Consider the following 18,808-nt stretch of genomic DNA (forward strand, 5'->3'; position numbering starts at 1 on the left):
TTGAACCAAACATAAGGACCTATGATTAATAGAGAAGAAACAAAGGTGTTTTGGGGAAAAGCTTCAGGATGAGTTCTGGATTTTGTTGCACAAATACACACAACATCCTAAATGGACAGACAAATTGGCAGAGCATATACCCTCTACCGAAGTATATCTGATCTGGTAAGAAAACGTGGCAATCTTTAATGTCAGCCATCAAAGAAACAAAGGGCATGTCAGCACTTTTGCATACAGAACAAAGTGATCCTGCAGGTAGTGTTACAATACAGTACATATTATCTCTGCAGGGGTCTCAGACAACCTGGCCCCCGATATTCCTTTTGTATCGTGCGGACACATGTGAGTCTTTACCCATCCTTCCTGTCAGGTTAATAGACGTGACGGTGTCTCTGGGAAGAAGGCTGTGGATTGGGAATCTCAGTTGTCATGGATCTGGGGGCGTCTACAGCTAGAGGGCTCTCATGGTTCTTGAAGTGTAGACAAATGGTAGAAGGTGAGAGGGGTGTTATGAAACGGGAGGGTGGTGGCGTGGTGCTTATAACATAATGACACCTGACTGGAGCTAGACTGAAAAGGCATCAATGCCGTCCACTCAACAGGACCTGAGAAAGCAAGAAACTGGAGATAACATTTTATGCTCGATCATAAGACTTACAAAAAATTATAACATTAACTCTGAATTTCAACAGCTACACAGTATTTGACCATCCTATTGAAGCTTGAGGACTGTTAGAAAGGAGTCTAGGGACCATGGAATATCCTGCATGGTGAGATTGTAATGTCCTGAAAGGGTTTGAGGGTACAAGGGGTTCCGACAGATAATAGTAATCACTGTTAACTACTCTGTCAGTCAGATACTCTCTTTTTACCCAAATTCCCTTTGAGTGTGGGTGTCCACTGTGCAGCAATGTCCACACCTACTGGGTCTCAGGCTTACAGATTTAAGTCTAATAGCGTGAGATGAAAGTAGACAAACAGAGTGTACAATATGAAGGCATAGTGAGTGTTGTTTTAGGGTGGTTTTAGGGTGGTAGGTCACATGACCAGGTAACTATTGAAATTAAAATGAATGTAAAACAGCGTGAGATAAAAATGGACCAACTAAAGGGTGTGCAATACACAGTGGCAAGAACAAGTATGTGAACTCTTTGGAATTACCTGGATTTCTGAAATAATTGGTCATCAAATTTGATGATAGACAAATTAGACAAATAGACAAACAATGTGCTTAAACTAATACAAATTATTGTATTTTTCTTGTCTATACATTATTTAAATATTCACTGTCACGGTCTTCCTCCTCTTCATCTGAAGAGGAGAGGTGAGAAGGATCAGAGGACCAATATGCGGCGTGGTATGTGTTCATAGTGAATTTTAATAAAGAGAACACTATACAAAAGAGTAACAAAAACAATAAACCAAATATGACCGTGAAGCTACAAATGAGACCTGTGCTGACACAAGCCACTAACATAGACAATCACCCACAAACAAACAGTGCAACCCAGGCTACCTAAGTATGATTCTCAATCAGAGACAACTAATGACACCTGCCTCTGATTGAGAACCATACTAGGCCGAAACATAGAAATACCCAAATCATAGAAAAACAAACATAGACTGCCCACCCCAACTCACGTCCTGACCATACTAACTAAATACAAAACAAAGGAAATAAAGGTCAGAACGTGACATTCACAGTGTAAGTTGGAAAAAGTATGTGAACCCCTAGGCTAATGACTTCTCCAAAAGCTAATTGGAGTCAGGAGTCAGCTAACCTGGAGTCCAATCAATGAGACGAGATTGGAGATGTTGGTTAGAGCTGCCTTGCCCTATAAAAAAAATCACAAAATTTGAGTTTGCTATTCACAAGAAGCATTGCCTGATGTGAATCATGCCTCGAAACAAAAGAGATCTCAGAAGACGTAAGGTAAAGAATTTTTGACTTGCAAAAAGTTGGAAAGGGTTACAAGAGTATCTCTAAAAGCCTTGATGTTCATCAGTCCACGACAAGACAAATTGTCTATAAATGGAGAAAGTTCAGCACTTTTGCTACTCTCCCTAGGAGAGTCCACCCTGCAAAGATGACTACAAGATCACAGCGCAGAATGCTCAATGAGGTTAAGAAAAATCCTAGAGTGTCAAAGACTTCCAGAAATCTCTAGAACTTGCTAACATCTCTGTTGACGAGTCTACGATACATAAAACACTAAACAAGAATGGTGTTCATGGGAGGACACCACAGAAGAAGCCACTGCTGTCCAAAAAAAACATTGCTGCATGTCTGAAGTTTGCAAAAGTGCACCAGCAAATTGCAAAATATTCTGTGGACAGATGAAACTACAGTTGTGTGGAAGGAACACACAACACTATGTGTGGAGAAAAAAAAGCACAGCACATCAACATCAAAACCTCATCCCAACTGTAAAGTATGGTGGAGGGAGCATCATGGTTTGGGGCTGCTTTGCGGCCTCAGTGCCTGGACAGCTTGCCATCATCGACGGAAAAATGAATTCCCAGGTTTATCAAGATATTTTGCAGGAGAATGTCCGGCTATCTGTCCGCCAATTGAAACTCAACAGAAGTTGGTTGATGCAACAGGACAACAACCGAAAACACAGAAGTAAATCAACAACAGAATGGCTTCAACAGAAGCCATTCAGAACATACGCCCTCTGGAGTGGCCCAGTCAGAGTCCTGACCTCAACCCGATTGAGATGCTGTGGCATGACCTCAAGAGAGCAGTTCACACCAGACATCCCAAGAATATTGCTGAACTGAAACAGTTTTGTAAAGAGAATTCCTCCTGACCGTTGTGCAATTCTGATCTGCAACTACAAAAAACGTTTGGTTGAGGTTATTGCTGCCAAAGAAGGATCAACCAGTTATTAAATACAAGGATTTCACATACTTTTCCCACCCTGCACTGTAAATGTTTACACGGTGTGTTCAATAAAGAAATGAAAACATATAATCGTTTGTGTGTTATTAGTTTAAGCAGACTGTGTTTGTCTATTGTTGTGACCTAGATGAAGATCAGATCACATTTTTTAAAACCAATTTATGCAGAAATCCTGGTATTTCCAAAGGGTTCACATACTTTTTCTTGCCACTGTATAAGGCTAGTCCATCAACATTCTGAAGTTTGTTTGAGGTCAGTAGGTCACATGACCAAGAAGCTATTGAAATTTGAACATTTGAAAAAGTCAAGTAAATTTGTGTGAGATGAAAATGTACAAACAAAATGGTGTGAAATATATCAGGCTTGTCAGTGTACATTCAGACAGCAGTTTGAGGGTTGTAGGTCACATGACCAGAGAGCCATTGAAATTCAAAACAATGAAAACATAGATAAATTCATGTAAAATCACCTGAGATGAAAATGGATGAACAAAAGTGTGTGCAATATATGAAACTAGTGAGTGGATGTTCTGAAAGTAGTTTGAGGGTTGTAGGTCACATGACCAAGGAGCTATTGAATTAGAAACATTGAGAATTATTGAAAATTAATGTAAAATCGTGTGAGATTAAAATGGACAAACAAAAGGTTGTTCTACATATAAGGCTACTCCGTGGATATTCTGAAAGATGTTTGAGGGTTGTAGGTCATAATACTAAGGAGCTATTGAAATTTGAAACTTCCAAATTCTCGTAAAATCTTATGAGATGCAAATGGACAAACAAAAGGGTGTGCAATGTGTAGGCCCAATTAGTGTACATTATACACCTTGTTTGAGGTGTGTGGGTCACATGACCAAGGTGCTATTGAATTTCAAACATTTAAATAAATCATTTTAAATAGCACGAGATGTAAATCGACAAATAATGTGTGAGCAATATGTGTCTCTGCCATCAAGTTAGCTAGAATCTGTTTTGAAAGTTTTAGGAGTAATGGTTAAAGAGCTATTGAAATGTGAAAAATTTGATTTGTCACTATGTTGACGGTCCCTAACTGCTGTTGGTGGACGTAAGGAAAACCACAGGTGAATATCTGTTGCATATCCAACCTGAATCTGTCTTTACCTCAGTCTAGCACCGATCCCTGCCTATGGAATAAAAGTTTGAGGGTGTTCCTCCCTTCTAAATGTGCTCCAAACTGTCAAAAACAAGTTTAATTTAAGAAGACCACGAGTGGGGCTTTTATTGCTCAATCTAATTTGTGCTGCAAATTTCATAGGTGTAATGGACACCATTGATAGACTTAAACAGCTGCAAATTATCTAGATATTAAAGTGTTACCAACAAAAACGCACACAATAGGTCTATAGCAAATGCAGCATGTGGCAATAATTTTCATATGCAAATAGCACTTTTTGGTAGTGATCAAAGCATGTCATTCCATGACACCAGCATTTATTTTTCAAATCAATGAGCCCAGTCAATCCTCCATGACAACAAGATAAGATAATAAATCATTTGTTTTGGGTTATGCTCAGGTCAAACAACTTTGATAATCTATATTTCCATATTTCCAAGTCCTATTCTTGAAGATCATGGGGTATTAAATGAATTGGAATGCCTGGACATCAGACAGGCTTTGGTTTTTAATGTAAAGATATAGCCTAATCATATTATTATCTGTAGTTAAAAGCAATGGGTTAGAAGAAGCCTACATAACCAACCCATAAAGTAGAATGCAACATCCATTTATGGTCAGCTATATAAACTCTAACATTGATTTATCCTGTCATAGATGTCATTCAATTGGTTATTTAAATGTTAGTATACATGTCTCTAAAGGGGAAAATAACTAAAAGTAATCAGATTACCTTACTGAGTTTGGGTAATCCAAAAGTTAAGGTACTAATTACAATTTTGGGCAGGTCACTAGTAACTGTTACAGATTATATTTAGAAAGTAACCTACCCAACCTGCATGTATGGAATATTATAGTAATGGTTTAATGGTGCTCAATAAATCAACAAAACACTCTGGGAAAGAAACCAGAATATACATTTATCTGAGAGTTCACCAACAATTGTATATTATAGCAACGCAATCTGCCTGGGTCACAGTGTAAGTGATATCTTATATTACTTTATAGCATAACTGACGAATTGAGGCTGATCTGAGGGCAAAGGAGGGTGCAACTCAATATTTAAAATCAAATCACATTTTATTTGTCACATGCGCCGAATACAACAATGCTTACTTACAAGCCCTTCACCAATGATGCAGTTTTAAGAAAATACCTACAAAATTAAAGAAAAAAGAAAGAGATAAGAAAAACAAATGATTATGGCTTGGGGGTAGAAGCTGTTTAGAAGCCTCTTGGACCTAGACTTGGCGCTCCGGAACCGCTTGCCATGTGGTAGCAGAGAGAACAGTCTATGACTAGGGTGGCTGGAGTCTTTGACGATTTTTAAGTCCTTCCTCTGACACTGGTATAGAGGTCCTGGATGGCAGGAAGCTTGGCCCTGGTAATGTACTTAGCCGTACGTGCCTTGCGGTCGAAGACCGAGCAGTTGCCATACCAGGCAGTGATGCAACCCGTCAGGATGCTCTCAATGGAGCAGTTGTAAAATCTTTTGAGGATCTGAGGCCCCATGCCAAATCTTTTTTTGTCTCCTGAGGGGGAATAGGTTTCGTTTGTGCCCTCTTCGCGACTGTCTTGGTGTGCTTGGACCATGTTAATTTGTTGTTGATGTGGACGCCAAGGAACTTGAAGCTCTCAACCTTTTCCTGTAGTCCACAATCATCTCCTTTGTCTTGATCGCGTTGAGGTTGTTGTCCTTGCACCACATGATCAGGTCTCTGACCTCCTCCATATAGGCTGTCTCATCGTTGTCAGTGATCAGGCTGTTGTGTCATCACTGTTGTGTCATCAGCACACTTAATGATGGTGTTGGAGTTGTGCCTGGCCATGCAGTCATGAGTGAACAGGGAGTACAGGAGGGGACTGCGCACGCACCCCTGAGGGGCCCCCGTATTGAGGATCAGCGTGGCGGATGTGTTGTTACCTACCCTTACCACCTGGGGGTGGCCCGTGTGAGGGGAAAATTATGTATTCACCTTGTTTGTTGGATATGTAACAATTATTTCCTTAACAAACAGTAAGATATTTCTATCCTGCTAATGCTGTGTTTTATGGTCTTCACTCTAGCACCCTGCAGCTAGTCTGGGTGTTGAGGACATGGGTTCTACTAGAGATAGCTTGAAGCTGACATTCTATAGACAAGATGTGGTGTGTGTGACTCGAGATAGAGAGAGCCTGGAAGAGTTGAGAACAATGCCTCATTGTCTCATCTTCCTGGCATCTGGGAAATTAAGTAAAACCATCCTGTGTAGATAACCAACATGGCTTAAGGGAAGGTTAGAAATGACTAACTAAGCAATCTTGGTATCAGCTATATAAAAACTTTGCATCATCTGTAAAGGCTAGACTCTCAGACTAACAGTCAGTCCAGACTGGTGGGCTGACGGTCTCATTATTGCAATAATTAATCGATATTAAATAAAGAAGATTGTTTGAAGAAATGACCAAGTCTCTCTCAATACTGAATTTCCACGACACCCATCAGGAAGTCTAGGATCCAGTTGCAGAGGGAGCTGTTTAGTCCCAGGGTCCTTAGCTTAGTGGTAAGGTTTGAGGGCACTATGGTGTTGAACGCTGAGCTGTAGACAATGAAAAGCATTCTCACATAGGTGTTCCTTTTGTCCAGGTGGGAAAGGGCAGTGTGGAGTGCAATAGAGATAGCATCATCTGTGGATCTGTGCGGTATGCAAATTGAAATGTAATGGTGTTGATGTGAGCCATGACCAGCCTTTCAAAGCATTTCATGGCTACAGATGTGAGTGCTACGGGTTGGAAAGTGTACCTAATGTTTTGTACACTCAGTGTATATTGCATGCTCCAAATTGGTTTTAAATGATATTATTTTATACTGATACAATTGCTCAGAGAAAGAGATCTTGTTTATCAAGTAATCAAAATAAATCTTAAAAAGATAAGGGTCAAAATTATTTGCACCCCTGTTTTTAATACTCTAGCACCCTCCCTCGCATGGATAAAAACACTGAGCCTTGTGTAATGTGATTTTTTAAATGTTGTGGCGGTATGCGTCTGCATGTGTTATGTGTGTGTGTGTGTATGTAGTGTATGTGAATGTGTGCGTGCAGGTTTTGTGTGGGAGTGTCAACGTAGTGTGTGTGAGTGGTTGTGTATATGGCGTGTATACACTGAGTGTACAAAACATTAAGGACACATGCTCTTTCCATGACAGACTGACCAGGTGAATCCAGGTGAAAGCTATGATCCCTTATTGATGTCACTTGTTAAATCCACTTCAATCAGTGTAGATGAAGGAGAGGAGACAGGTTAAAGAAGGATTTTTAAGCCTTGAGAAAACTGAAATGTGGATTATGTATGTGTGCCAAGACAAAGGATTGAAGTGCCGTTTATCTGTGTTTTCCCATTAAACAGATTCCCATGTGTATATCAAGAATGGTCTAACACCTATAGGACATCCAGCCAACTTGGCAGAACTGTGGGAAGCATTGCAGTCAACATGGGCCAGCATCCATGTCGAATGCTTCGCCACCTTGTAGAGTCCATGCCCCAACGAATTGAGGCTGTGGATGAACAGGGAGTACAGGAGGGGACTAAGCACACAACCCCGAGGGGCCCCCGTTTTGAGGGTCAGCATAGCGAAGGTGTTGTTGCCCACCCTCACCACCTGGGGCCGGTCCGTCAGGAAGTCCAGGATCCAGTTGCAGGGAGGGATTAAATTTCAGGGTCCCTAGCTTGGTGATGAGCTTGGATGGGACTATGGTGTGGAATGCTGAGCTATAGTCTGTGAACAGCATTCTCACATTTATTCACCCTATTGTCCAGGTGAGAGAGGGCAGTGTGAAATGGAACTGAGATTGTGGCATCTGTTGGAGCAGTGTGCATATTGGAGTGGGTCTAGGGTGTCTGGGATGATGGTGTTGATGTGTGTCATGACCAGCCTTTCAAAGCACTGCATAATTACAGATGTGAGTGCTACAGGGCGATAGTCAATTAGGCAGGTTACTTTGGAGCTCTTGGGAACAGGAACAATGGTGGTCAGCTTGAAACATGTTGCAATTACAGACTGGGACAAGGAGAGATTGAAATTGTGTGTGAAGACACTTGCCAGAGGAATCACTACAAAGATACAAGCATCCTTCCTAACTCAGTTGCCAGAGAGGAAGGAAACTGCTAAGGAGTTCCCCATGAGGTTAATGGTTAAAACAGTTATAGAGTTTATTGACTGTGATACGAGAAAACTGAGGATCAAGCAACAACATTGTAGTTGTCCACAATACTAACCTAAATGACAGTGAAAGAAGGAAGCATGTACAGAATAAAAATATTCCAAAACATGCATCCTGTCTTCAATAAGACACTAAACTCAAATATGTTTGGGGAAAATCCAACACAACACATCACTGAGTACCACTTTCAATATTTTCAAGCATGTTGGTGGCTACAACATGTTATGGGTATGCTTGCCATCGGCAAAGACTAATGAGTTTTTTAGGATAAAAAGAAATGGAATGAGAGATAAGCACAGGCAACAGGCTTTCCAGACAAATTCACCTTTCAGCCAGACAATAACCTAGAACATAAGGCCAAATATACACTGGAGTAGCTTACCAAGACGACATTGAATGTTCCTGAGTGGCCTAGTTACAGTTCTGACTTAAATTGGCTTGAAAATCTATGGCAAAACTTGAAAATGCCTGTCTAGGAATGATCAACAACCAACTTGACAGAGCTTGAAGAATTTTTTAAAAGAAAAATGTGCAAATATTGTACAATCCAGGTGTGCAAAAGCTCTTAGACTTACCCAGGAAGACTCACAGCTGTCATCGCAGCCAAAGGTGATTTTTATGTATTGACTCGGGGGTGTGAATACTTACAATATGTAAATTAGATATTTCTGTATTTCATTTTCAATAAATTTGCAAACATTTCTAAAAACATGTTTTCACTTTGTCATTATGGGGTATTATGTGTAGACGGGTGAGAAAAATAAAATAATTTAATCCATTTTGAATTCCGGCTGTAACAACAAAATGTGAAATAAGTCAAGGGGAATGTATATTTTCTGAAGGCACTTGACCTGTTATGACTGTCCCCTTCTCCTTATACAATAGAGTTCAATTTTTGTCATTTAGCAGATGCTCTTATCTAGAGCAACTTACAGGAGAAGTTAGGGTTAAGTGCCTTGCTCAAGGGAACATTGACAGATTTTTCAGCTAGTCGGCTCAGGGATTTGAACCAGCGACCTTTCGGTTACTGGCCCAATGCTCTTAACTGCTAGGCTACCTGCCACGGTAAAATAAGCTAAGTTAGGTTAATTTAATTTTCCCTAATTGAAAGTCTCTTGGTGAATTCTAAATATATCATCCCCAACTGCTCCCCAACAGGACATTGGCTGAGGGATTAGCCATAGTTTGGATTCTTTCATTTTTTAATGTATTAAACAATGTCTGCAGATTAGCCTGACGATTCAGAACACATCAAATATTGAAAATTGCATTAAATTATCCCAACATTATTATAGTTCCCCTGCCTGCACCCCCTGAATTCATTATATAATGAATTAAAGTGGTATTACCCAAGTATCCCTTTAATTTTCCATCTATAAAGGACCTGCGCTAGAAAATGGAATTGAAACTGCATAATGCAATCGGCTATAAATGAAATACTTGGGACCGGACTATAATAGCAATAGCCTCCACAAAGGGCAACTAAGGTCCTGTGCCTACATGGGTTGAAAAATAGTGGAGGTGTATGGTTACTTTTGTATACAATTTCATGGTTTGCTGACATGGTTGATGCTTTAGAACACTTTCTGTTCAAGCTTTGAATGGGTTTTTACTTACAACCTGAAAGTCACAGACGTTTGAACCTGCACCATTTAGCTCAGTTAGCACAATTAGGGTTAAGTGCCTTGCTCAAGGGAACATTGGCAGATTTTTCAGCTAGTCGGCTCAGGGATTCGAACCAGCGACCTTTCGGTTACTGGCCCAACGCTCTAAACTGCTAGGCTACCTGTCACGGCAAAATAAGCTAGGTTAGGTTAATGAGCATAAGAAATTGAGGGACACTAGTGTCTGCCAATTCCGGAGCGCCATTATGATGATACTATAAGGAGGATTATTAGGAAATAACTTGAAGGATTTATAGGCATATAATTCAGTGTAAGTACAGTATATTAGAATAACAATTAATAGAATATTTCACTTTTCATATTTTAAATCAGGGTTCTCCATGGATTACGAGATGAACAGCATGGACATCTGGTCTGAGCTACCTTTAATTTTTCCAAGTAAATATTTGTCTCTTATGCATGTCCTTATGTATTTCATTGGTTGTTTCATAAAGTCCTTTGCTCATATACTACTGACCCAAGACGTGGACATTTTGACTATGCAAGAATGATGTATTGTTATGTACTATTATCTTTCATCCTCTTCAGTAATTGGGATCATAATATTCAGAAAAGCCGTTTTATTCAACAATCTCAAACCCAAGACTGAAAGACTGTACTCCAGCCTTTCTTGAACCATACCAAACTCTGCAAAAATAAATAGTATACTGATTAATCTCATTGGATTATTTACGTTGCCTTCAACATGATTGAGCTGAAGAAATGAAATTGAAATGTGTGTTCAATGGGATTTTCTAGGAAAGTCCTGTTATGTTAGTTGAAAAACCACTATGGTAATAAGGAATGACTAATTCTCCCAAAGTCGATTAAATGTAATCTCATCCAATGGTGCTCTGTCCCCATGAAATACAGCAGGTCGTGGATTTTTCTGAGGTTATGTGTATTTAGAATAACCAATAAGAGCTGGATTAGACAACTGTTTGGTACTTTATAAGGAGATTAATAAGGGGTTTTCTTATTATTTCAGGGTGTACTGCTCGCAGGGCTTAACTATGTGCATGGAAAACAAGCCATTAGAGAAACATAAATGGTCAAATAGGCTATACACTGGAGGTCTCTCTGATAACATAATATCTAGTATTGAGTCATCCTAGTTTTAACAGTAAACACACAAAGCAGTGTCAACCTGCTGTTTTGATGTACTGGGACTCAAGTGTTTCATAGAAGAGACTATGATGCTATAATTGTGAAAAGAGGGGAATTTGCCTAACCCATTTCTATCCACAATGGAGGGAAGCAAAGTCTGTGCATTGAGATATTTATTTGACAATATTTCTCTCAATCATCCTCTGTGTTGAGCTTATTGATTTTACTGTATTTGGAATTTGAAAGGAAAGAGTGAAATTCTTAGAATTCAGCCCTCTAGAGAGCAAGTGGGCCATCCTTAAAATATAGCAATATACACATGCTTTGCACTGTGTATTCTCTACTACTATAGTATATTCTAGTGTTACTAGTACTACTACTCCAACAACTACTCGTTATTTAGAACCTTGAGAAAACACTACCATTACTTTTTACTTATATTCATACTGCTACTGGTGATCACAATAACTTGTAAACAATTTAGTAGCAATGTAGTAGTAGTAGTGGTAGTGGTGGTAGTAGTAGTAGTGGTAGTGGTAGTAGTAGTAGTAGTAGAAGTAGAAGTGGTAGTAGTAGTAGTAGTAGTGGTAGTAGTGTTCGTAGTAGTAGTAGTAGTAGTAGTGGCAGTAGGCCTAGTAGTAGTAGTAGTAGTAGTAGTGGTAGTAGTGGTAGTGGTAGTGGTAGTAGTGTTAGTAGTAGTAGTAGTAGTAGTAGTAGTAGTAGTAGTGGTAGTAGTGGTAGTAGTGTTAGTAGTAGTAGTATTAGTAGTAGTAGTGTTAGTAGTGTTAGTAGTAGTAGTATTAGTAGTAGTGGTAGTAGGCCTAGTAGTGGTAGTAGTAGTTGTTCACAAGTGGTTAAAAGATACCATATAGCACTACGGGGGCAAAGACCTTCTTTGAGAATCCAAGATCATAACCATGATGTGAGCAGAAGCAGGTCAGAGGGGCTCTTTCCTCAACACATAGACAGTTCTGTCTCGCTTAACAACTTAGTTGGATTCGTCATCTTTCCATTGGAAGTGCTCCTTAACGATCTGACGTAATTGTTCTAAATGTCATTTGTATGTAAATCTCTGGGCCGATTAGGATACACTCAACATACTTTTGTTGTTATTATCATTATTATTAAAATGTTTGCTTGTATGAGGAGAAAGATTACAGAACCATTAAGCATGTTGTCTGACCCACTGACTGACAAAATGCTATTAGGGGTTTAAAGATGAAATTACATACAGTACCAGTCAAAGGTTTGGACACACCTACTCATTCCAAGGTTTTTCTTTCTTTATTTACTATTTTCTACATTGTAGAATAATAGTGAAGACATCAAAACTATGAAATAACACATATGGGATCATGTTAAACAAATACAAATATATGTTATATTTGAGATTCTTCAAAGTAGCCACCCTTTGCCTCAATGACAGCTTTGCTCACTCTTGGCATTCTCTCAACCAGCTTCATGAGGTAGTCACCTGGAATGCATTTCAATTAACAGGTGTGCCTTGTTAAAAGTTACTTTGTGGAATTTCTTTCCTTCTTAATGCATTTGAGCCAATCAGTTGTGTTGTGACAAGGTGGGGTTGGTATACAGAATATAGCCCTATTAGGTAAAAGACCAAGTCCATATTATGGCAAGAACAGCTCAAATAAGCAAAGAGAAACGAGTCCATCATTACATTAAGACATGAAGGTCAGTCAATCCAGAAAATTTCAAGAACTTTGAAAGTTTCTTCAAGTGCAGTCGCGAAAACCATCAAGTGCTATGATGAAACTGGCTCTCATGAGGCAGGCCAAATAAATGCTTCACAGACAAGTCTCAACATCAACTGTTCAGTGGAGACTGCGTGAATCAGGCCTTCATGGTCAAATTGCGACAAAGAAACCACTACTAAAGAAACCAATAATAAGATGAAACTTTCTTGGGCCAAGAAACATGAGCAAATGACATTAGACCGGTGGAAATCTGTCTTTTGGTCTGATGCGTCCAAATTTCTGATTTTTGGTTCCAACCGCTGTGTCTTTGTGAGATGCAGAGTAGGTGAATGGAGGATCTCCACGTGTGTGGTTCCCACCATGAAGCATGGAAGAGGAGGTGTGATGGTACTTTGCTGGTGACACTCAGTGATTTATTTAGAATTCAAGGCACACTTAACTAACATGGCTACCACAGCATTCTGCAGCGATACGCTAGCCCATCTGATTTGCGCTTAGTGGAACTATCATTTGTTTTCAACAGGACAATGACCCAACACACCTCCAGGTTGATATTTGACCAAGAAGGAGAGTTGATGGAGTGCTGCATCAGATGACCTTGCCTCCACAATCACCCGACTTCAACCCAATTGAGATGATTTGGAATGAGTTGGAACACAGAGTGAAGGAAAAGCAGCCAACAAGTGCTCAGCATATGTGGGAACTCCTTCAAGACTGCTGGAAAAACATTCCAGGTGAAGCTGGTTGAGAGAATGCCAAGAGTGCACAAAGCTGTCATCAAGGCAATGGGTGGCTACTTTGAAGAATCTCAAATATATTTTGATTTGTGGTTACTACATGATTCAATATGTGTTATTTCATAGCATTGATGTCTTCAATATTATTATACAATGTGGTAAATAGTAAAAATAAAGAAAAACCCTTGAATGAGTAGGTGTGCCCAAACTTTTGACTGGTACTGTATATGGACCACAAAGTGAGGAAACTGCTATTTCTCTACCTCATGGAGAGTATAAATGCTTTACACTGGAGAAAGCTCAGAAAAACCACCTGCAGGAGAGACAGATAAAAATAACTATTTTTTGTTTTTTTACCATTTTCTTCTAATGTAAAAGTTGAATATCAGTTGGCATAAATCCTGACATCATGCAACACAATGAATTTTTGAATTTTCATCTTATGCACCATTTTATATCCTTTGAATAGCTATGACAAATTGAGCCTGAAGCAGCCTGCAAACCGCCACTTAACAAATTAATTGTGTTAAACAATGCGCGCAGTAGGTCGCTGATTCAGGGGATCCAGGGGGTGTGGTCTTTTGTGCAGAAACTGTTGATGGGCATATGTAATGACTGGTAGAAATACAATAGATCTACTCATGTGTGTATCCATTTGGAGAGAGAGAGGGGCCCAGTCCCTCCTCCAATAGCAGCAAGTGTGCAACAGTTTGACGGTAGGGTTGCTCACACTAACCCCCATTCAGCCCTTATTGATCTTTGATAACAGAGAAAGGCCTCTGGGTCAGTCGGTCCTTCAGAACCTTGTGACCTAGATACACACACACACAACTGGGCATATGGTCTTTTCAAAGCGTCCTCTGCATCTGCAGACAATTTGCATAAGGGCCTCTAATTGAATATCTACAAAACCATCACCAACCTCCTTTCATATTCCCAAGACCCCTAAATGTCAGTCATTTATTTACTTATATATGTATGAGTGTGTGTACACTAGCGTACTCACACTCCTTTGTGAGTGAGACGTGTGGGTGGGTGGGTACGTTAAGAGCATTGCATGTGTGTGTGTGCATGGGAAAGCACACCAAAAGAAAACAGATTGGCCCATATATCAAGACTAATGATCGTTAATTGAGGTAATGAATAGAGTAGCAAGAGGGGCCCATTGCCACAGGCTAGTAAACGTTAACAAAACTATTGATTGTTGGAGAGGGAGGTGAAGTGCTTCTGACACGAGCTTGCCAGAGGCAGACCAGCTGGTGCCATATTGCTTCTGTATCTCTCTTTGAAAAAAGGGTGGGAAACGTTGGGTAAAGGAAAAATGTTAGGCTTTTGAACTGTCCGGTTGAGTTAAGATCCCTTATTACAGATTTTAGTAACACCCTGTGTCTTCATATAATTATTTTTAAATGATTCATTTTGGGATATTGGGTAAAAGCAAATTAGTATTACTTTGATTTAAATGTTTTTTTTTAACTTACATTTATTGACAATGTTGAAAAATATAAACATGAATATTGAAAACATAAAATGTTTCATTTGGGCAATTTTGTCAATATATTGTTGAGTATAATTCCAGAAAAAAGAGCATAAACTCAGTCCTCCGGACCCCAAGGGGTGCATGTTTAGTTTTTTGCCCTAACACTACACAGCTGATTCAAATGATGATGCTGCTGCTTAGTTTATTATTTGAATCAGCTGTGTAGTGCTAGGGCACAAACCAAAACGTGCACCCCTTGGGGTCCCGAGGACTGAGTGGGAAACACTGCTCTACGGGCATATCAAAGTTCCAGAGTGGGATCTCTGCTACTTTTAGAGTTATGATCCAATTTGTAAGCATTAGAAACAGAGTGAATGTGAAAATGGATTCAAAATGGCTGCCCTCTGCTGGTGATTTGCAGGATGTGCAATGATACAAGTAAAAGGAGAGCTGTGATTGGTTATATTGCCTACTATGCCAATTTCTCTGTATCATATGGGCACTAACTTTACAACTAGCAGAGATCTCATTCTGGAACTTTGATATGCCCGTAGAGTAGATTATCTTCAACAGTATATTGAAAAATGTGCCTTTTTTATTGCATAAAACACATTTGTATACTTCCGGAAACAGGAAGTATACAAACGTCTCAAACTCCATATAGAAAACAGTAGTATTTTTTATTAGTGAATATACATACATTCACAAGAATGAATATGACATTTTACCATTAGCATAACTACATTTAAGAGGAACATTTGTTTTCTTTACCCTTATTATAGTTAAGGAAACCGAGCAGTACATTTTCCTATAATAAACAAAAGTCATCAAGAATATTTTCAATTATACATCTACAAATATCTTGCAAGAATCTCTTCACATGCAGACAATGCCAAAATAAATGCCAAACTGTTTCTGGATGCTCAGTAGGCAAGTCAGTTAATTACAAATTCTTATTTACAATGACGGCCAACACCAGCCAAACCCGGAAGACGTTGGACCAATTGTGCGCCGCCCTATGGGACTCCCAATCACAGCAGGTTGTGAAACAGCCTGGAATCAAACCAGAGTGTCTGTAGTGATGCCTCAAGCACTGAGATGCAGTGCCTTAGACCGCTGCGTCACTTGGGAGCGCTGGGTAATGTGAATGTGTTTTTTTTTTAGTTTCTTCAAGTAATTTTTTGCAGGGTTATACTAATGGATAATTCTGAAAGAGACCTGTTTGACCATCTTATTAACAAGCAAGTATTTGTGTGCTAATGACCAAACCTTTTTCCAACAGACAAACGTAGTCCAGTTAATTGGGACTAAGGAATAGATATGACATCCCTTTGAAATAAATAACCTATAGATATGTTATTGTTCTGAGGGAGCAAGGAAAAACACATTTTTCCTACTGGAGAGACTCAACTGGACTAAGCAAGGGTCTCAAGAAGGTGAGGGCTGGTTACACTTTTAAACAGCATGGGAGTTCTGGATGGAATAGGATCAAGACTATTTATTTAAACTTTTTATAATGAACAATTCTTATTTACAATGACGGCCTACCCCGGCCAAACCCTAAACCAGATGACACTGGGCCAATTGTGCGCTTATGGGACTCCTAATTAAGGCCGGTTGTGATACAGCCTGGAATCAATCCAGGGTCTGTAGTAGTGACGCCTCTAGCACTGAGATGCAGTGCCTTAGACCACTGCGCCACTCGGGAGCCCCTGACTATGGCGAACTGTCTAGCTAACAGGGATTTTGTAAAGAGATACAAATTCTTAGTGATTGAGTAACAACCCTTATGCATTATACGTTTGTTTTACCAGTAAGATATCATTATAATCAAATCAGTTCTTAAAAAGCGAAGACATATTTCTATAAGAAATATACTTATTGTTCTAAATGAAATACCTCTGCGAAAATTTGTTTAATTTTAATTACCACGCTAAGAACACTTGTCTGCAGATCATTTTGTAGGAATCTTATCAATATTACAGTTACAAAACGAATAAAATTGAAGCTACCAAAACGGGAGAAGATATGCAGCGTTCAAAACAAATTGAAACTCAAAAATCTGACTACTCTGTGTTCAAAAGAACTGCGAACTCTGAGAAAAAAACGAGTTCCGACTGGGAAAATAGTTTTGAACAGTTATCCAAATAACTGAAATTCTGGCATCTTTATAGAACTCCGTCTTTTCGACATGAAGATCACTGATGTCATGATTTGATCTCGTTTTTTTCCAGAGTCCGCCATTGTCTTAAAAACACCAGGGAGCTCTTTGTTTTTTTCTTCCCACATCATCACCACACACTGACATAATTAAACAGACACTCTTGTGTTTTCAATAGAACTGGGGTTCCCAGTTGCCTTGAACGCATTTAAGTCGGAGATTTCCGAGTGGTTTGAACGCGGTATCGGGGGTTGGTTTGAGGCAGCGATGATAGAGAAAGGATAGAGCGATATTAGAGAAAGAATAGAGCGATATTAGAGAAAGAATAGGGCGATATTAGAGAAAGAATAGAGCGATATTAGAGAAAGAATAGAGCGATATTAGAGAAAGAATAGAGCGATATTAGAGAAAGAATAGAGCGATATTAGAGAAAGAATAGAGCGATATTAGAGAAAGAATAGGGCAGAACCTGTTCTCTTTTTGTTTAAAAAAAATCCATTCCATTGGCCCTAAGGTAGAAACTGCTTTCCGGTGAGACAAATTAAGTGTGCCTGATGTTTTTCTGTCTTCTGCTTCTTCAAACTTTACTTTTGGGCAAAACGGTGGCAGTATGAACAAGGTGGAGGACAACCTTTTAAGATGACACAGTTTTCAAAACAAATTTAACCTTGGATGGAGTTTTTATACATATTTAAGCCAGTGTGTCCATGATGTGTGAAATTGATTTTGTTAACATACTAGCTATTGTTTTTAGGTTGCTTTTATATAAGTGATTAATTTATCATGCTAGGTATGGTTCTCGTTGACGCAACAATTTTCATATGAGCGTCAATGCTCTCCTGGCTTCGGGGAGAACAACTTCTACTTGATTTGAAAATGTAGCTTTTGTTGCAATGGGTGAAACATACTAATACATTTTGAATACAATGTAAGTTGCTCTTTTTTGAGAGTAAATGAACTGTGTACATAGACAAATCTGTTCATAAATCTGGCCAGCATGGAAGCACATTTTGCAAAGCACAGAAAGGCAAGCTTATTAATATTCAGACGAGCAACAGTCCAGCATCATTGTATGAGTATTTCACAACGTGCAACAGTTTAAATAAAAAAGGATAGGGCAGTGGAGAAACTTACTACGCCTCACCCAGCAGACTGTCGACCAATTGCGTTCACCTTCTCATGCTGCGTCACGCGGTTGCTAAATGAATCGTCAAGCAATCCTTCTCAAAGTCAGGGTATGAGTCAAGAAACCTGCCTACTTTCCTCAAGTACGTAATGTCACGATTCCAAAAGCGATACAATATTAGAGAAATTAATTCTCCCACATCCGGGAAAATGTTTAATGGTGTAGTTCTGTTAACTAAATTCATGGTAAGTTTTTTGTTGTTGATAGATCTCCTTGTTCCATAATTTACCGGAATGCACCGCGCGGCCCATTGTCGACGGATGAGCAACTTACACTATGAGCGTTCATAAAATTCCAATGGAGTTTCCCCTTCTCCTTAAAATTCTCTGGTTGAGTTTCGTGCACCAAGCTAATTATTTGACATATCGTGAGTATTAGTCAAGCCATCGTCCGAAATAGGAATATCGAACATGCAACTGGAAGCAGAGTAAGTAACTACTTATGATCCACGCATAGGTATGTATCCATCTTTTGTTTTGTAAGTTGTCTTCAAAATCAGCAAGCCAGGGACCACGCC

This window comes from Oncorhynchus tshawytscha, linkage group LG06 (assembly GCF_018296145.1).
Source record: "Oncorhynchus tshawytscha isolate Ot180627B linkage group LG06, Otsh_v2.0, whole genome shotgun sequence".
Lineage (NCBI taxonomy): Eukaryota > Metazoa > Chordata > Actinopteri > Salmoniformes > Salmonidae > Oncorhynchus > Oncorhynchus tshawytscha.